Source organism: Schistocerca gregaria, chromosome 6 (genome assembly GCF_023897955.1).
Source record: "Schistocerca gregaria isolate iqSchGreg1 chromosome 6, iqSchGreg1.2, whole genome shotgun sequence".
In the NCBI taxonomy this organism is placed as follows: Eukaryota; Metazoa; Arthropoda; class Insecta; order Orthoptera; family Acrididae; genus Schistocerca; species Schistocerca gregaria.
In genome coordinates this window covers 513,078,829-513,100,637 of record NC_064925.1, presented here as the reverse complement: position 1 = coordinate 513,100,637, position 21,809 = coordinate 513,078,829, and positions in this window count along the sequence as shown.

Below are 21,809 nucleotides of genomic sequence, written 5' to 3'. Positions count from 1 at the left end.
TTTTGTGGCTTTTCTGCTGTATAGGTTCTTGTTACTGGCCATTGAGGTGTGTGTATGGCTTGACGGAGGAAATGTGTGATGCTCGCCGCTGATGCATGTGAAAACGCTTCGCCTGCCTTGTGTCTGTGCAGGAAATTATGTGAAGTAAATAGCTGATACCACGGCAACGTCTCGCTCTCACGCGTTGTTGCATATATTTCGCAATTACTGAAGGGTGAAGATATCCCACGTGTAAAGCAAATCAAGCTATTTGCGCCATACTGAGGTATGGTTTTATTCTGCTTAAATCTGTGTCAATTATATGTGCATTTATATGAACTTCTTTAGTTGCATAAGTTATAGAAATGTGTAAACAGAGAGCTATGTGGAAAGGGATGTAAAGTTGAAACCCTCCCAATAAGTGAATACACTCGAACTCTGTATTACTAAATGTGCCTTTCGATACAAGCACCTACCCTGAGTAATAAGTGTTATTCGGAGGTTGTCATGGTACTGTAAGTAATTAATATACACAAAATTGTTTATTCTCATTATACTAAATTGGAGATGTAAGGTCGGATGTGTGTCGCTGTAAATTGCTATTGCCTCTTCTCTGTGGCAGCCTAGCATTGTCAGTGGCTTCAATCATTATTCCTGTCATATTTCTACTTTTGTATTCGCTGGTTTGCTTAAGCTGACACTGTTAAGCTGAGTTGTAAGACCTATAAACAGGCAAGTCAAACTGAGTATTCTATGAGCTCAAGACGATATTCTATTTCGTGGTACCTTAGTTTGTTATAGGTTAGAAGTATTTTACGTGTTTTTAGTATTCTGCTGTTTGCTTTGTCTAAAGAGGAGCTAGTTGTGTGAAGTAGTCGTTTATATTTTATTAGTGTGTTATGTGTTGTGCCTTTTAATGTTAGTTGTTTTTAAGAAGCTACAAATGACTCTGTGTATGTTACAGGTAGCTGAAACTGACGTATTCACGGGGGTCGCGTCCTGACGGGGTTGATAGTGGCCCTTTTTACTACGGCACACCCGGTTATCCTCCTTCAGTACCAAAAAATGGTTCAAATGGCTCTGAGCACTATGGGACTTAACCTCTGAGGTCATCAGTCCCCCAGAACGTAGAACTACTTAAACCTAACTAACCTAAGAACATCACACACATCCATGCCCGAGGCAGGATTCGAACCAGCCACCATAGCGGTCGTGCGGTTTCAGGGTGTAGCGCCTAGAACCGCTCGGCCACACCGGCCGGCGCTTCAGTACATTTTGTCTCGCTTCTATCATTACTACGTTTGTCGAGTGGAATTAGGGCTTTCTGTAATCACCTTATATGTATCTCCGTTGCTAGGGCGCGAACCTTCGTGGATATAGTCGTATTCTCATCTGTATAGATTGATAGTGTTACTCATTTGTTCTCGTCACATGTATGATTATTTATCTTGCTATATTTAATGTCAGTTGAATGTAAGTGTTAGCGAGGTCCAAATTGGGACGTTGTATTCTCCTCTTGTGGAAGCAAACTTGGGTGATTTTATTCCTTTTTTAAAAATGGTTCAAATGGCTCTGAGCACTATGGGACTCAACTGCTGTGATCATTAGTCCCCAAGAACTTAGAACTACTTAAACGTGTTTCGACGTGCCTCAGACACACAGTCTGGCAGGTTTTATGATTGCAGTTAACAAATAATAAGTAATAATACAGTGGAGACCCCTTTTCCTTCTTTCACAGTTTAAAAATTGTTCGATCAAAAGTTGTGTGCATGTGGCTGTCTTTGAAATACGTGAAGTGTCAGTCTCTCGCAATTACTGAATTAATAATACCTCTCCACACTACTGAGAATAGGCGGACTGTGGGACAATACTGAAGTTAGTCAGAAGGTTTTTGTGGCTACCGTCGGACGTCTCGCGAGACAGAATCGATTACTCCGGCCGGCTCAAGCTGGCGGCAGACTTAGTAGGGGAAGATCTGCTTTCAGTCCGTGACACGTGCGCTGCAGGTAGGGAGCGAGACAGAGAGTGGCAGGGTGGAGGCGGGCGGTGACTTACAAGTGTCCACTTGGCGGTCTGGCCGGCGCAGCTTGGCCGAGAGATGGCGGCGATGCGATAGCCACGGAACCGGATCCCACGAGAGGACGGCTCGGACGGTGGTGTCTCATTCCGCAGTCAGGGCGCTGCCCGCGGCGGCTGCTGACCCGGAAGGACGAGCGAGTGGCGCCGGCCGGCCGGCTTGTAGACGCTGGCGGGCAGTCTGCGCTCGCAGGTGGAAAGGCAGGGCAGCTGGAAACAGGAGACAGCGATGCGAGGACACCGATACCACGGGTAATGCAAACAGAGCTCCACTAAAGATGCAATAATGTCTACAAGAAGGTTGCGGGGAAGATATGCATTTTATCCTGAATGTGGTTTAATTGCAACACGATGTACGGAAGTAAAGAAAGCTACGGATGACAAGATACATAAGAGGGGATATATCTAGACAAAATTACTCATCAAATGCACGTTTTATGAGGTTTCCAACTTAAATCATCAATTAAAATAGACGTAAATAACCAACGTTTCGCACAACATCTGACATTTAACCAAACTCGAAGAGGAAACTTGGCGAGAAGTCTACAACACGGCAAAACTTCATCACCTTCTGTGATAGTCTTTCCCATTGACATATTTCAAGAACACATACACAGGGTGTGCCGGCCGGTGTGGCCGACCGCTTCTAAGCGCTTCAGCCTGGAACCGTCGGACCGCTACGGTCGCAGGTTCGAATCCTGCCTCGGTCATGGATGTGTATGATGGCCTCAGGTTAGGTTTAAGTAGTTCTAAGATCTAGGGGACTGATGACCTCAGCTGTTAAGTCCCATAGTGCTCAGAGCCATTTGAACCATTTGATTTGAACATACACAGAGTGTTCGGAAATTCCAGAACTTGTAGAGGTGAGTACATGATATTTTTAATAGGAACTCTATCCAGATACGTACCGTTTCCATTCTACGGCGGTTTCAATTTAGGTGGTCCACTCATCCACGTCTGCTTGAGAAATTGAATTAGACGTGACGCAGTACAGTTAGTAGGTAACAATTCGAAAGGAAATATAACGAAACAGCCATTTATCACTGAAACACATTTGTTTGAATTAACACTTAAATCTTACATATTTACTTTGTTGTAAAAATAAAAAGAAACTAGAATACTGTACATACAGTAAGATAGTGTTTAAGTGATAATGCAAACAAGCTTGCTTAAGTGATAAATGAATGTTTCGTTATGTTTCATATTGAATTATTGCCTAATAATTGTACTGTACCAACATAGAACAGTTCCTCAGGCCGAAGTGGATAAGTTAAACATGTGGAAGTAAACCGTCGTTGAATGGGAACTGTATTTTTCCAGACATGGATTCCTATTCAGAATGTTATACTACATTACATTAAAACTTGTTCCACAGATCATGAATACGGCCTTTCATAATGATGTGGAACATGTCCGTTAAATATAAGTTTCCTTTACCGATATTATCGTTTTTTAAAATTACTGCCTGATATCTAAATATTCATCTATTGAGGAGAAGGAGTTGTGACTCAGAATTTCTTTTAACTTACTGTTAAATGCTGGTTGGCTACCTATTAGATTTTCAATGCTATTTAGTAAATAGGGAAGATCATACCTTCTTCTAGTGTACTTGCTATGTACTTTGCAATTATTTTTGAATTGGAATAGGTTTCAGAAGTGAAAATGTGTACTGCGTTGATACCGTATACATCGCGAGTTCCTTAAATAACTGTCTGAAAGGTGATTTTGGGCAGGCTCCAGTTATTACTCTGATTACACGCTTTTTTGCAGCGAATACTTTTTCCCTTAATGATGAATTATCCAAAAATATGACGCCATGTAAATGCAATGAATGAAAATATGCATCATAGCCTAATTTACTGATATGTTTATCATCAAAATTTGAAACAGGAGTAATAGCACAAGTAGCTTGTGAGTTAAAGAGCATTTCGCCCTCATGTAAGAATATAGCCGAAAGAGACAGCCTTCCAGCAACTGTGAAACGAATACTGTCGTCCAGGACCGTGTGTCACAAAGAGGGCAGATTCGCCACGAGATGGGGAAATTCACAGGCTTCTATTGTGCTGAATCAGGCCAGGCTGATCAGGCCTAAGTGCAGTAGTGTGTGAGTGAGACAGACGAGAAACTCCGTCATAGCGAAACCCCGTAGGAGCTGTATGTGTCCAGGTAGGCGGTGCAGTGTTGAATATAGCGGACCTAAGTTCGGCCGTAAAGGAAAACATTTATGAAAACTATTTAATTCCGCAGTAATTCATCAAATGAAGCAACAGTAATATTACTCTACCATCTTTCTTAAATTTTCATCGTGATCCAAATAAAACTTGAATACTGATCATATTGATAATAGTTTATGATTTACTGTTAAGGTGAAATTAATAAGTTTTCTAACAAAGACCTGCTTACTAAAATCTGAACTCTTTGGTCGAGCTTAACGACCGACGTTTCCTATAACAGCGCATCATTAAAATGACAGATGTTGTAAATATCAATTCTGTAACTTAATTTGTCTAAAAGATATATCAAATTTAAATTGTAAGTATTTTCAGTTATGCATCATTCTTTCCACACAAAACACACTGAACGATGACAGCAGGACACCTTATTGAATCATTAGGTAACAGAATATTTGTTGTATAGTTTAGTGCATAATAGCTACGTTTGTTCTTTATTTACTTATCAGAAAGTACATTGGTCCAAGGCTACTGGCCGTGACATTCAAAGTTAAGAAGTAAATTGTATTGGTTTTATGTAAAATAATTTGTTATCTAATGGATATTATTGTTACGTTATTTAGAACCTGAAACTGGCCAAGCTGTGATTACTTAAATACTTTAAAATGTAAAACAATGTAGAATAAGCCGTAGCTAGTCAGATGGACGGCTTCAGGGAAGGGAATTGCCCTGGTCAGTTAAGTGACGATGTTCGGCACGCGGTAGAGGCAGCCGAAAGCGGGCAGAGTGACAGTTCTGGTCTAGACACCAAAGGCACAGTTCGAATTGAGATGCGAAACCTTACAGGGGGTCATTAGGTAGCTAGGAATAGAAACGACGTAGAAAATTTCGCGTTGTGTTGCATAGCAGGTCACGAACATCTTAGGAGTTTAGCTCGCCATTAACGGCTCGTCTGGGATAGGAATTTGGAGAGTGTTAGTTGAGGGATAAGAATCTTGTAAAATGTTGCAACGGGATTGGATTTTGGAAGGTGTTAGTTGCGTAATAAGGACTCTGGAAAGTTATACAACGGGATTTAATTCTGCAAAGTGTTTCCAAAAGTAGTTTTGAACTTCCATAGGCAGAACCTCTCGCAAAAGTTAAATGTGAGATCGTTAGGGACTGAATATTAAGATTCTTTAATAGTTTTGAAATTACAATTTTAATTAATTTCCACGGTTAACGACATTTTGTGATCAAGGTCACAAGTCTGTGGCAGTTTGCGTGGGGGGGGGGGGGGGGGGCTCCTTGCTACGAATTTTGCAACAGTTCTGAGCACAGAATTGTAGCAGTGGTTAGGAGTGATAAAAAACTAACGTGGAAGAAAATGTGACGTCGAAAGCACGTGGTTCCAGCCAGCAGCGGCATCTTCCATGGCGATTCATCGCGCAGTCGCGGTCGCAGTACCACTGCAGAGGCTACTAGATAGTCAGCGTCAGATTCAACTTCAACATCGGCAGCAGTACCATGGCAGAAGGATCCTGGAAGACAAGGCTAAGTACCTGCGCTTATAGCGAGATTATGTGTGATTCTGTAGTTCAATCGCCAATAATAGACGTCCATACATTAAACGGTTGGGCAGTCTCTATGGGTCCGAACATACTAGCGAGGCACTTAGCACTAAGTCGGACGGGAGAGCGTGATCGGCGGTGAAACTATTAGGGAAAATAGTCCATTATCAGGCAAGGGAGATAACTTTTGGGGAGACATGATGTAGCAATTAATGCAAATGAAAATAGGATTTGGAAACAAAATTGATTCCATTAAAACTAATAAGGGTGACGTTGCAAGATTCCTACTTTCAATTGTAATCAAGACTTTAATGAAAATGGCAAATTTAATGTTAATCAGAACACTAGGTGGAGTTATGGTCTAAATTACAATAGATTTATTATTTCTTACATCACAAGACAAAGGAAAATGGCTAAAGAAACGGCACACAAACATTTTTATTTGACAACCGCTTTTACTAATATGTGATCTATGGTGACCAAAGTGATCAGCTAGTGGTCAAACAAAACGAATCGCGGTACTTGACTTCATACATGTGAATCTTTGGTTTGGACCTAAAACTACTATCAAGCATCTATACTCTACCATTCCATAAACAAAATTATGGTCTGATTCTGCTTAGTGTATTCATCTCTTGATCTTCCTCTATGATTTTTACCCTCTACGCTGAACTGCTTCTTCATCTTAAAGAACGTACTGCAGCCTACAACCGTCTGATTCTGCTTAGTGTATTCATCTCTTGATCTACCTCTATAATTTTTACCCTCTACGCTGAACTCATGCTACTCTTTCCTGTGAAAGTTTCTTCATCTTCCAGTACCTACTGCAGCCTACATCCGTCTGATTCTGCTTAGTCTATTCATCTCTTGATCTTCCTCTATAATTTTTACCCTCTACCCTGAACTCAAATACTAAATTGGTGACCCCTCGATGCCTCACAATATGCTTTACCAAGCGATCCCATCTTCTAGTCAAGTTGTGCCACAAATTCCTCTTCTCCCCAATTCTGTTCAATACCTCCTTATTAGTTATGTAATCTAACCACCTAATCTTCTGCATTCTTCTGTAGCACCACATTTCGAAAGCTTCTATTCTCTTCTTGTCTAAGCTACTTATCGTCCACGTTTCACTTCCATTCATGGCTACACTCCATACAAATACTTTCAGAAACGACTTCCTGACATTTAAATCTACACTCGATGTTAGCAAATTTTTCTTCTTCAGAAACGCTTTCCTTGCCATTGCCATCCTTCATTAGATATCCTCTCTACTTCGACCAACATCAGTTATTTTCCTCCCCAAATAGCAAAACTCCTTTACTACTTTAAGTGTCTCATTTCCTAATCTAATTCCCTCAGCATCACCCGACTTAATTCGACTACATTCCATTATCCTCGTATTGCTTTTGTTGATGTTCATCTTATATCCTCTTTTCGAGACATCCCGTTCAACTGCTCTTCCAAGTTCTTTGCTGTCTCTGACAGAATTACAATGTCATCGGCGAACCTCAACATTTTCATTTCCTCTTCATGGATTTTAATATCTACTCCGAACTTTTCTTCTGCTTCCTTTATTGCTTGCTCTTTATTGATTGAATAACATCGTGGATAGGGTACAACCCTGTCTCACTCCGTTCCCAACCACTGCTTCCCTTTCACACCCGTCGACTCTTATAACTACCATCTGGTTTCTGTACAAATTGTAAATAACCTTTCGCTCCCTGTATTTTACCCCTGCCACCTTCAGAATTTGGAAGAGAGTACTCCAGTCAACATTGTCAAAAGCTTTCTCTAAGTCTACAAGTGCTAGAAACGTAGGTTTGTTTTTCGTTAATCTTTCTTCTAAGACAAGTCGTAGGTACAGTATTCCCTCACGTGTTCCAGCATTTGTACGGAATCCAAACTGATCTTCCCCGAGGTCGGCTTCTACCAGTTTTTCCATTCGTCTCAAAAGAATTCGCGTTAGTATTTTGGAGCTGTGATTTATTAAACTGATAGGTCGGTAGTTTCACATTTGTCAACACCTGCTTTCTTTTGGATTGGAATTATTATATTCTTCTTGAAGTCTAAGTGTATTTCACCTGTCTCATACATTTTGCTCGCCAAATGATAGAGATTTGTCAGGACTGGCTCTACCGAGGCTGTCAGTAGTTCTAATGGAATGTTGTCTACTCCAGGGGCGTTGTTTCGACTCAGGTCTTTCAGCGCTCTGTCAAACTCTTCACGCAGTATCATATCTCCAATTTTATCTTGATCTACATCCTCTTCCATTTCCATAATATTGTCCTCAAGTACATCGCCCTTGTATAGACCCTCTAAATACTCCTTCCACCTTTCTGGTTTCCCTTCTTTGCTTAGAACTGGGTTTCCGTCAAAGCTCTTGATATTCATGCAAGTGGGTCTCCTTTCTCCAAAGGTCGCTTTAATTTTCCTGTAGGCATGATCAGTCTTACCCTTAGTGAGATAAGCATGTACATCCTTACATTTTTCTTCTAGCCATGCTTGCTTAGCCATTTTGCACTTCCTGTCGATCTCATTTTTAGATGTTTGTATTCCTTTTTGCATGCTTCATTTAGTGCATTTTTATACTGACCCATTTCATCAAATAAATTCAATAATTCTTCTGTTACCCAAGTGTTTCTAGTAGCATTCGTCTTTTTACCTATTTTATCCTCTGCTGTCTTCAGTATTTCAACCCTCAAAGCTACCCATTATTCTTCTACTGTATTTCTTTCCCCCATTCCTGTCAATTGTTCCCTTATGCTCTCCCTGAAACTCTGTACAACCTCTGGTGGTTTCGGTTTATCCAGGTCCCATCTCCTTAAATTCCCACCTATTTGCAGTTTCTTCAATTTTAATCTACTGTTCATAACCAATAGATTGTGGCCAGAATCAACATCTGTCCCTGGAAATGTCTTTCAATTTAAAACCTGGTTCCTACATCTCTGTCTTACCATTATATAATCTATGTGATACCTTTTAGAATCTCCAGTGTTCTTCCATGTATACAACCTTCTTTAATGATTCTTGATCCAAGCGTTAGCTATGAAAGTTATGCTCTGCCCAAAATTCTGCCAGGCTGCCTGCTCTTTCATTTCTTAGCCCCAATCCACATTCACCTACTATGTTTCCTTCTCACCCTTTTCCTACTCTCCCAGTCACCAATGACTAATAAATTTTCGTCTCCCTTCACTACCTGAATAATTTCTTTTATCTGCTCATACATTTCATCAATTTCATCTTCATCTCCTAGTTGCCATATAAATTTGTACTACTGTAATAGACGTGCGCTTCGTGTCTATCTTGGCCACTATAATGCGTTCACTATGCCGTTTGTGGTAGCTTACCCGTACTCCTATTCTTTTATTCATTATTAAACCTACTCCTGCATTACCTCTATTTGATTTTGTATTTATAACCCTGTATTCACCTGACCAAAAGTCTTGTTCCTCCTGCCACCGAACTTCATTAATTACCACTACATCTAACTTTAACCTATTTATTTCCCTTTTTAAATCTTCTGACCTACCTGCCTGCTTAAGGGATCTGATATTCCACGCTGCGATCCCTAGAACGCCAGTATTCTTTCTCCTGATAACGACGTCCTCTTGAGTAGTCCCCGCCCGGAGATCCGAATGGGAGACTATTTTACCTCCGGAGATACCCAAGAGGACAACATTATCATTTAATCATACAGTAAAGCTGCATGCCCTCTGTAAAAATTACGGCTGTAGTTTCCCCTTGTTTTCAGCCGTTCGCAGTACCAGAACAGCAAAGCCATTTTGGTTCACGTTACAATGACAGATCAGTCGATCATCCAGACTGTTGCCCCTCCAACTACTGAAAAGTCTGCTGCCCCTCTTCACTAACCACACGTTTGTCTGGCCTCTTAACAATACCCCTCGGTTGTGGTTGCACCTACAGTACGGCTATCTGTATCGTTGAGGCACGCAAGCCTCCCCACCAACGGCAAGGTCCATGGTTCATGGGGGGCAGTAAGGGTGGCACACCACAATGCAGTCAGCGTCTGCTGGTGTCATGGCCGGCGGCCGTTTGTTATTAATGGGACGCACCAGAAAAATGCAAGTACTTGGGCTCGTGTTCGACTAATTCGGAATGCAGGTACTTCGCTATGAGCCCCTGAAACACCAGTGGATTCTAGTGTGCAGGTGGATCCATTTGCTGGTCTGCCAAACAAATTTGACTCCGTACCGCGACAATGCGTGACAGGATATGTCAAATGCTTAAACGACCAACTCAAAACAAGTAAGTACGCACATGCATCACTCGTTGTGTGCGTGATGCTAGAAACAGTACCTCTGACGGTTCAGATTGTGACTGGCACAGTCTGATAGAGGCATACTAGCAAAGAACACAATCACCACTTAGGTAAAGACCTGCAGTTCTTTACCAGTGAAGCGCCAGTACGAAAGTGACCTTTCTCTTTCTCTCAGCTTTTCTCGCCCGTCTGCCCAGCTGCTGCATCCACTCCGGTGTCAGTGACCTCGCCAACTGCTTGACACATTGTCATAAAATCAGCTTCCATAGTCTGCGCGGTGCTTACATGGGGACTTAGTGCTTTGTTTTTAGGAGTATGTTTAGAGCATAAATACAGTGTATTGTGGGGCGATCACTCTGTTGTAGAAATGATTCAAAGGCCAATATCGCTTACACGCTGTTTACTAGGTGACTGATTTCAACACACTAAAGGTGCCATTATCATATCTGAATGTAGCTTAACGAGTATAAATCATTTCGATATAATAATACATGAGGCAAACCAGCTGATATAAAATCATTCTCACAGAAATAAAAATTAAAAAGTCAACTGCTCTTATAGTCATTCTATTCCATCAGATATATAAAACCGAAGTCAGAAGATAAAACTATTTGACACATGACCGCAGCTCGACTAACAGCCTAGTTAGTTAGTTGTTAGTCAAGCTGCGGTCATGTTTCAAATAGCTTTATCTCCTGACTTCGATTTTATATATCTGATGGAACAGAATGACAATGAGAGCAGTTTCTTTTTAATTTTTATTTCTGCCACAAAGATTTAATATCAGCTGATATGCCTCGTGTATTGTTATATCGATATGATTTATACATGTTAAGCTAAATTCAGATCCGATGATGGTACCTTTAGTGTGTTGAAACCGGTCATCTAGTAAACAATGTTCAAGCGATCTTGGCTTTAGAATTATTTCTACAACAGATTGAATTATCATGAAACTGTAATGGATTGCTTTACATGATTATGCCAAGAATAAAAAATAAGTAAAATAGTTTACAGAGCTCTTTTGACAAAAATAAAATGTTTTTCTATTCTACAATTATTATTTGATTTATTACAGCAATAAATTTAAATGATTAATTTTCTGCGTCTACGATTTGTAATCTTGAGTAGTGGTGAGGTGTTGTAATGTGTGATAATGTAGTGTTAATTTCCCACGACCTTTCATGCACTCAAAGAACTAAGCCGTCTTAGACTACACATTCACTTCAGTCGCTCTCATACCATCTGAGTCTACTACTTATTCATGCAACCGAACTACTATAAACGATATACGAACTACTAGACTTCTCATTACATTGTTGCTGTGGAACTAACGCTGGTGTATGGCGTGCATCTCAGTGAGTGCTGACGTAACCAGTCCGGTCTCTCTCATACGTGACAAAACAACCGCTGCGAAATTCTCTTTTAGCTGAAACTGACACAAAATTTACTCAGGCTGATGTACAAATTTTCCACTCCATCTCCTGAAACAAACAGTTTCTTCCGTTCTTCTCTTTCTCACAAATTGATGGGGTGCCTCGCTCACTCTGCAAAAACTTCCACATTCCCTACTCATGCCACAAAGTACAAACTAACGCCCAAGATCTACCACTCAGGCGGTCGCGAACTACTCGACAAAGGCCACACTAATATCATCGAACAGTAATGTGGAAAACGACATTCGAATACCTCAAGCTAATATCCACAGTAAACAACAATCGCACAACACTTGATAGCTCATCTGTGTAGCCACACTCGAATAAAATTTCTCATTTGCTAGAAATATCTCACCAAAGGCGACATCTATGGACAAAAAAACACACCACAAATACATCGCGACACTCACGATGGCATATATTCAGCCCTCAGCGAAGACACATTGCACTGGGCAATGGAGACAAACCACGGCGAAACACAAGAAAGTTAACACGCCTCTCGCGTGAACAATACATGACCATCCAGCAAAATACCTCCACAGCTTTCGCAAAATAATCTGAACGACGCCCCTCTCACACGCTATACTACGAATTATATGCCGGAACGTACAAGGGCGTTTGAGCAATGCACACAGAATAAACAGACGAAATTTGATTGTAGCTGAATTCTAAGATGTTACGAGAAGAATTCCCTCCCCCAATGCTTGTGCTCTAGTTTCGGTCTCTAAGACATAAATTTCTGTCGTTGTTGTAACACCTGATTCTGTCATTCTGTGCAAACTGCAGAACTGCTGTGAGTACATATTAACTCGCACAAAATAGGACTCAAGAACAGAACTAGGTCTCCGTCGTGAAATAGGCACATTTGTACCATCAACATTTGTAATTAGTCAGCTCAGGGATGACCATCTGTACATCTATAAATTTGATACATGTTTGGAAGAAATACCTGTTCAGTTAAATTCAAACAATGCCCCACTCCTTCGACTAGCACTAATGGGAGAAGTTCCAATGCTAATTACCATGGTCGAATTACAAAAAAAAAAAATCTAAGGAAATGATTGTTGTCTTTAATACTATTATAAGTAAACAGACCTCATGTTCGGCTGTCACCGACCGTTACACTATCTGTGGCTTCTTACCAATAAGACTCATCCAGCAATGTTTCTTCAGTATCGTCGTATCTAATAACATTAATGATGCTAGGTCCGAGTTCAGTTGCAGACGCGTTTTGTGCCTCCTCTGCATACTCAACTAGTCACTGACGTTGGTTATCATTTCCTCGCGCCCCTCGATCAGGGTTCGATAATCAAATCTCTGTTTCCTCCACCTGAAACATTTCCGTTTCCTCCGTTGTTCATTCGGGAACCTCTTCCATTATCGTTTGAACCGGAGCCCTGGTTTCGCCATCCGTTGTTTTGTGGTCCGTAGTCTTCATTCCTCCTTCCATTGAAGCCTATGTTGCGCAGTACATAATTATTGCAGTTCCCATTCCAGTCTCTTCCTTGTTCAACTTCATTACTCCTGACATTTCCTGAACGTGAATGGTTTCCGTAAGGTGTTCCATTCCATGCATTTCCATTTCTATTAACATAATTGTCATGTTGTGGAAGTGGCACAGGGCCTGCGAAGTATCTGTCAGAGTTTCCTCTTCGATATTTTCTGCTCGGAATGCTTACTCTGATTCATAAAGAGTGTTACGGAAAATACTGAGCTCCACATTAAATCTCCCAGCTAATACTTGTGCTGACGGTAGTTTGGTGTAACAGTGACGTATGATTTCTCCCATAGAGTATAGTACGTCATAATACTGGTTCTTGTTAATCAGTGCATCAAGGTACTTGACTGGGCTCTTTTAGTCAGAACTCTCGAAATCTTTGCCAACAATCATATCGCACTTTATGTGCCCTTGCTTCTACTTGGATCAGTAGATATTTAGGAAGCTGTCCTTGAACTCCTGGTAACTTCTACATGCTGCTGATATTCCGCGTATTTTCTCTGCAACTGATCCTTGCAAGTGTCCGCAATTAAAGTCTAATTTGTATCTTAAAGGCGAATTTGGAGGTAAGGAACAGTCAAATTCTAATACCCAAGTGCTTGGGTGAGTAAAGTTATACTCATCTCAGGAAATTTCGAATTTTCGGAATTGTAAGAGGTGTTGAAAATCAAATATCATTTGACAACTTACGTCCTACGGGAAATATCAGTCCCTTGGATGTCCTCGTCCGACGTTCCCTCATTTGTGCTACCTCCACAGCTTCTAGGAAGTGCGACGTTCATCTCACCGTGTCCTCTGTTCGCTGCTAACGTCATGCAGTTATCAGTTCCGTCCGAATTTGTTTCTGGTTCTGTTGCTTTCGCGTTTGGCCGCATTGAAATTGTTTCTTTAGCGCCTCATACAATTTATTCTCCATACGCGTCTTGATAGCTTTCTGTTGAGATCTGAAGAAGAGTCCGGGCCTCATCAGTCTCGCTCACTGTAGCTGCAGTTGTAACGTCCGAACCAGTCTCTAAATTGCACAGCTCAGATTCTAATTTGTCCATGGCCGCTGTAGCATGAAGGTCCGTGGCTTCACGTATTTTCGTGTCGATGCACTGCTCCTCTTCATTTTGCCGCTTTTCCAAGCATTCGACCTTCTTCTTCAAATTGATCACCACCTCTCGTCCTTGATGTTCTGTGCATTTACTCGTTTTCAATGCTTTAGCTTGTAATGGTACTTGAATTACGTAACCATTATGGTACCTCACCTGAACCTCTAGATACCAGTTATATTCTAATGTGTTTCTGTTAACTGCTTAACATATTTCTGAGACAACATTCAGATATGATTTCACTTTTGATACATCGATACGTTTATATTGCAATGATATTATTCTTATGTGTATTCCTTCTTTTGTCACTATGATCTTTGACGTACTCGTAACTCTGATTTTTGGGCACGTAAGCGATTGTTAGTTGGTTGTTAACTTGTTAGAGAATCGTAACTTGAGAAAGTCAAGTCTTGGAATCGTAACCACCTAGATTTTCAACGATTGAGCCATGACTTTACGACGAGACCAGCGTGGGAAACACAAAAAGATGAGTGCCTAGTTTTTTCATTATTACATGAAAGGACTATTAACTGTGCTCTAATGACACCTGCCACGTAATATGACTGTTGTTGCCCGAAAATGCAGTCTTTAGCAGCGTGAGCAAAACCACAATCGTCATTAAAATGCTGCCTCTTGTTGTGGTAGGGTTGTTAGAAGCTGCTACTCGCTTTGCGGAACTCGCTACTGTCTTGGCGCTCTCTGCCATCTTTTCAGCATCATGAGCAATCTTTAGACTTTTCATTGCTTTGGTGTATATTTGACGTAGGTTTTCATTGAGTTGATTTGGGCATTACTTGTTTTCCTCTCGCATCCAATTTACCTGAGCACCGATATTTTTGATGTCAGTCCTCATCTCGTTGTTATCTCCTTCAAACACATTAATTTTCTTCTCCATTCCTCTTAGTCCATCAAGTTTCTTCTCCATTCCCATTAAAAATCCCATCAGATGGAAGTCCTCTTCATTTTACTCAGAATAGTGAAAGACAGAACTCATACGGTGTTGTATCCGGATCATTGCGTTCTGATATCGCCGTGTCTTCTCTGTCCGGGTTTATAATACTCGCCTCTGCTTCGATATGTTATGGTACGCTCACCTCCTCTATCGCACGTAATACGCTATCTAACACTATCCTTTCCCTCAAGGAAAGCCATATCGCTTTTGTCTCCCTGATTTCCATGTTGCACGACATCATTGTTGCTAACACCGTTCAGCAGCAACGCCTCCCTACGTTCAAAATCTGCCTCCACAGTTTCGTTTCTCCGTTCCTCCATGACGTACCCTTTGTTTACATTTCCCAGCCTACTTGTTCCATGCCCTACTTCTCGTTATCATTCAAGTACCCTATCCACAAGAAACTTTAATTATCTGTGCAAGACGTGGACAGCCGTATAATCTGACTCGCAAGATAGACGCAGTACAACACAATGACGTAAAAAGAAAATAGCAAAACAGTTTGCAGTCCGAGACTACGAAAATAGATCACGAAATTCAGAGTCCAAAAACAACCAAATACAGAACAAATACAATACTAAACAACACAAAAATAACACGACAACGCCGTTGTTAACGACGGGAAAACAGCCGACAAATGAAACAGAAGTCACTGACACAAATGCGCTGTAAATAAAACAAGTAACCACATAAACAACACAATCAGAGAATTACATACTAATGCTCCATATTTTTCTTTCTTTTTGCTTTTCTATTTAATCATAATGTAGACCTCTTTGGCAAAGACGCTAAATGACATCGTCACAGAAAAGGGAAGGACATACACTCCTGGAAATTGAAATAAGAACACCGTGAATCCATTGTCCCAGGAAGGGGGAACTTTATTGACACATTCCTGGGGTCAGATACATCACATGATCACACTGACAGTACCACAGGCACATAGACACAGGCAACAGACCATGCACAATGTCGGCACTAGTACAGTATATCCACCTTTCGCAGCAATGCAGGCTGTTATTCTCCCATGGAGACGATCGTAGAGATGCTGGATGTACTTCTGTGGAACGGCTTGCCATGCCATTTCCACCTGGCGCCTCAGTTGGACCAGCGTTCGTGCTGGACGTGCAGACCGCGTGAGACGACGCTTCATCCAGTCCCAAACATGCTCAATGGGGGACAGAACCGGAGATCTTGCTGGCCAGGGTAGTTGACTTACACCTTCTAGAGCACGTTGGGTGGCACGGGATACATGCGGACGTGCATTGTCCTGTTGGAACAGCAAGTTCCCTTGCCGGTCTAGGAATGGTAGAACGATGGGTTCGATGACGGTTTCGATGTACCGTGCACTATTCAGTGTCCCCTCGACGATCATCAGAGGTGTACGGCCAGTGTAGGAGATCGCTCCCCACACCATGATGAAGGGTGTTGGCCCTGTGTGCCTCGGTCGTATGCAGTCCTGATTGTGGCGCTCACCTGCACGGCGCCAAACACGCATACGACCATCATTGGCACCAAGGCAGAAGCGACTCTCATCGCTCAAAACGACACATCTCCATTCGTCCCTCCATTCACGCCTGTCGCGACACCACTGGAGGCGGGCTGCACGATGTTGGGGCGTGAGCGGAAGACGGCCTAACGGTGTGCGGGACCGTAGCCCAGCTTCATGGAGACGGTTGCGAATGGTCCTCGCCGATACCCCAGGAGCAACAGTGTCCCTAATTTGCTAGGAAGTGGCGGTGCGGTCCCCTGCGGCACTGCGTAGGATCCTACGGTCTTGGCGTGCATCCGTGCGTCGCTGCGGTCCGGTCCCAGGTCGACGGGCACGTGCATCTTCCGCCGACCACTGGCGACAACATCGATGTACTGTGGAGACATCACGCTCCAAGTGTTGAGCAATTCGGCGGTACGTCCACCCGGCCTCCCGCATGCCCACTATACGCCCTCGCTCAAAGTCCGTCAGCTGCACATACGGTTTACGTCCACGATGTCGCGGCATGCTACCAGTGTTAAAGACTGCGATGGAGCTCCGTATGCCACGGCAAACTGGCTGACACTGACGGCGGCGGTGCACAAATGCTGCGCAGCTAGCGCTATTCGACGTCCAACACCGCGGTTCCTGGTGTGTCCGCTGTGCCGTGTGTGTGATCAATGCTTGTACAGCCCTCTCGCAGTGTCCGGAGCAAGTATGGTGGGTCTGACACACCAGTGTCAATGTGTTCTTTTTTCCATTTCCAGGAGTGTAGATACGGGCAGTGGTTCGCCGAACTGCAAGATCCCTACTTTCAATTGTAATCAAGACTTTAATGAAAATGACAAAGGTAATGTTAATCAGAACACTGCCAGGAGTTGCGGTCTAAATGACAAAAGATCTATTCATTCTTAACATCACAAGACAAAAGAAAATGGCTACAGAAATGGCACACAAATATATTTTATTTGACAAATGCTTTCACTAATATGTGGTCTATTGTGAACAAAGTGATCTGCTGGGGATCATCACACAACACTGACCAGAACTAATCGCTTTTCTTGACTTCATACAAGTGAATCTGTGGTATGGCCCAAAAATTATGCTACTGTCAAGCATGTGCACTCCACTATACCATTAAGAAAAATATGGTTCGAGAGAACATGGTGCTGAGAATGGTATATTGGAGCCCTACGCCGTAGCAGCGAATACTTTACCCTCCTTTCTGTAAGTGTGGCAAACCATGATGCGCTCGGTGACCGGAGTCATGGACGGCAGCAATCTGTTATTAATGGTGGGCGCCTGAAAATGCAACTACGCGGCCTTGCGTTATACTAATTCGGAACGCAGATACTTCCCTATAAGCCTCTGAAACCTCGGTGGATTCCAGTGTGCAGGTGGATCCGTTTGCTGCTCTGCCAAACCAATTTGACTCTGTACGATTATATGTGACACAATAGCCAAATGTGTAGACAGCCGACTCAAAACAAATATTTACACCCACGTATCACTCGTTGTGTGCGTGATGGTAGAAGCAGTACCTCTGATGGTGCAGATGGTGACTGGCACAGGCTCTAAGTAGCACACTAGCAAAAGACACAAGTCTCACCTTTGGGTAAAGACCTGCAGTTCTTTACTAGCGAAGCCCAGCACAGGAGTGGCCTCTTCTCTTTCTCTCAGCTTTCCTCGCCAGCTCAGTAGAATAGCAAATTTATCTTAGACCACTCCAACTTTAGCACAAGCCAATCACGAGCTGGAGCGCCGCATTCGAAGCTGAGAGACTGCCCTTTGCTCTGCATACACAGATTTGACCAATCAGAGACTTTAAAGTTTATTGTGAGAAAATGGAAAAAGATTCCGCTTCACTGCCTCTTTCCCACGCATTTACGAGTATATTTTACTGTGAACATGAACTGGATGGAAAAACAACCCACCAAAAAAAGATCGTTGTGTCTATTTCGAACTTTCCCAGAAATTTCCATAAACTTGCTAAAAGCCTCGTGCCTTCGCAGATATGTTTTGTAACAGAGTCTGGACGTCTGGGCGCCACGGATACTCACAGAAACACGCAGTCGTCTCATCGGCTTCCTGCCTAACAAGAGCCCATCGTTTGCTTTACTGCTGGTCTTCAATGCTCTGCCTATTGCAGCGGCGATTCGCCGGCGGTACTCAGCCTACCTGGATGTGGCCACTGACCGACCGACGCCATCCAATAAGTCTGAACAATGAGACCGCGGAACTCAGCAGTGTGCAAATGTTTTCACCTAGGTTCCGCAGAAAAAACGCTGCCCTCGGCCGTCAGCTGCCATACACATTTCCTGCAGTCTTTTAAATCGGCACGCTCTTCCTTTGAGCACAGGTAAAGCTTACCGCTATTCCTTGAGTAGAGCACACAAGCAGGGGCGTAAACTACTTCCCACCATTTCATCGTTATGTATGAAGTCAGATCGTATCCAGGTATAGCAAGCAAGTAATAAAGATCATTTTCCCTGAGAACATTAAGCGGTATGACACCAAATCAGAAGTGAGAGTGCCCTGAAATATCTCAATGTAAATTTAAAAATAGATTCGGTTCAATCCGAAATATTTTAGATTGTGAAAGACAAAGTAGGTAAAAACTGCTAGTGGAATCAAGGAATTGATAGACAGAAAATCAAAAACTGTTTGGTATGAAACGGGTAAATTTTTTTGATGAAGCTGGGATAAAGGAAGATGAAGCACAGAAAAATTTCATTGATAAGTTGGAGAAGTTGCAGGCAGATCTGGGAAGCAAGATAAGAAATTGTATGAGCAAGTAAGATGCTCTAATGTCTGAGACAAGTATTAGAAACTTGTCCGTTCGAATAAGTAAAGATGATAAAGGGGTAGATAACATAAAGGGACAGTTAGAATCCGGCATTAAAAGTGAAAATGGTCAAGTTAGAAAACAAATCAATGAAATAAAAAGCGAACTGAACTCTTCAGCTGCATATCAAACTTCTATAGTGATCAGTGTTCCGTGGACGAACTCAGGAACGGTCAAATGATTAGGAGACGACAGGAAATATCACAAGTAAATTTTCTACCTGCGTACAGAGATGGTTTTATAAGGGGAATGTCCGACGAGGCGAAGATGAAATTCGTGAAAAGACATTTGGGAAGTGAGAGGCAATTTTGGGCAAATATACACAGTGATACGTTCACTACCTACTACATATTTGAAAGCAGTTTCCTGAACCAGTTCTGGTGTGAAGCAAAGCAAACGCGACTCCAAAATAAATTTCTGAACATTTAAATGCGGGAACGAGGTCCATCCTAGAATTTTGTAAACGTGAACTTGCGAGATTAATGCATGTGGAGCGTCCATTGGGAGTGCTTACTGAAATTACGGCACTCGAAAGAGGTTACTGGAAAATTTGCAGTGGGATGTAGTGCATAGTCCTAGCAATTAAGTGGACGAATTTTTTGACTTTTTACAAAACTTAGAAAGGGCATTGAAATTTAAACCATAAAGTAAGCAGACAAATAGTTTTCAGAGTGGAAATCGTAACTTCAGTCTGAGTAGCTGCTATGAAAGACATCCGTGAAGTTACCAACGGAACGAAAAGAGCAGTTTTTCTGAGTAAAACAGTAACAGGAACACATTCAATGATAAATATCAACTGAGTAATGGGAACGGATACTTGCGTGACGGGGACCGACACCAAGTACGTAGATTTGAGGGAAAGGCACCTCCCGAAATGAACCAGCGTAATGGGAGATCGGGAAACTAAGTTTTGCTGCATCTCAGGTCCGGAAATGGCAAAATAAACCGGCGATAAATACGGAGCGAGTAAACGGAAATGTGATAGGTGTGAATTAACCAACAGAAAGGCGTCAGAATTTTGAAATGAAATTAGTAAGAAATGAGAATGAAATAGGTAAACTTACAAATCGGATAGTAAGTAAAAGGCGTAATCGTAAGGTAATGAAGGATAACGGTAAAGACGATGACAACGATTTAAGGCTAAATGATTTGTTTTATGAATATGAGACGAAAGAGTGTGTGAATGTTAATAAAATGAAAGATTCTATGTGCCAAAATGAAGCTGATGTGGAGCTAAATTTGGTGGAGTTGGATGGTATAGAAAATTGTAAAGAGGTACTAACCAGCGGTAACAATTATAGTGAGGAAGTTGATGATGTTTCAGGTGATATTGTGACGGTAAAAGTTGTTAAGGAGGTTAATAAGGGCGGTGCAACATTAATCTCGTCACCTGATGGTGAATTTGTGTATAGGCGGATATTGATAAATTATTTTTGAAGGAAGGTAATAATGATGTCTTATGTGCTGAAGTTACTAAAGTTGAAGTTGCTGGTATTGATGCTTCAAAGGAAGAAATATGTGCATATCTTTCTAGTAATGGATATGAACCCGAAATTCTGGATGGCTCTCTGGATATTGAATGTTTCTTTGAGAATGAATGTTATCTGAATTTGATGTGCTATCTGAAATTAATGTGCGCAGGAGCAGGTTTGAGAGGAATAGGTATTATGCTCCGGTTTAAATCAAAACACAGTGGAATTTGACAGTACTGTCGATGCTGAAATTTCACGACGCTGTAGCTACAATTTATGTGATATAACGGCTGAGCATGGCGAAACTGTGAACGGTACTTGTACCGCTGATTTGTCGATGGAGGTAAATCAGGTTTTATATAGCGATTCCCATGACTTATCAGTGGCTGTTGAAAGAGCTGTTTGTGAAGTTGTTTGTAATGACGTGGAAGTAATAAGTAGTGATTTATTTCATGATAATGATGTTGTAGCTACTAATATCGATAATTTTAAGGGGAAATACAGTGAGTTTGGTTCTAATATAGAAAGTGATGTTTATACAGAATGGTATCTTAAGGAATGTGATTTTATTATAACTAATTGGCGATGGTACAGTAGAACAGGACTATCGTTTTTGTCTCATTTGTGGACTCGGGAGAAGTTTAAGATAGCGAGAGATCTAGAAGGGGGAAAAATGAAATTTGGGGGAAAGAAGCAATTAATGAATTATTTTGGGACAAGTATGAAATTGAGGGGTGGATTGAACAGGATATTTGTACTCTAGAGGTGGAAGAGAAGGGATGAGACATAGAGAAAGATTTGTTGAGGGATCATGTTTAGAGTTAAGAAAAATTATTAGTTTTAGTTGACTGAGTACCAGGTCCTAGGCTTTGCTGAGGTTTAACCCGGTGTCTCTGTTGATCAGCCCATCAGCTACACGTATTTCAACCGATTGAAATACGTGTAGCTGATGGGCCCATCAACAGAGACGCCAGGTTCAACCTGAGCAA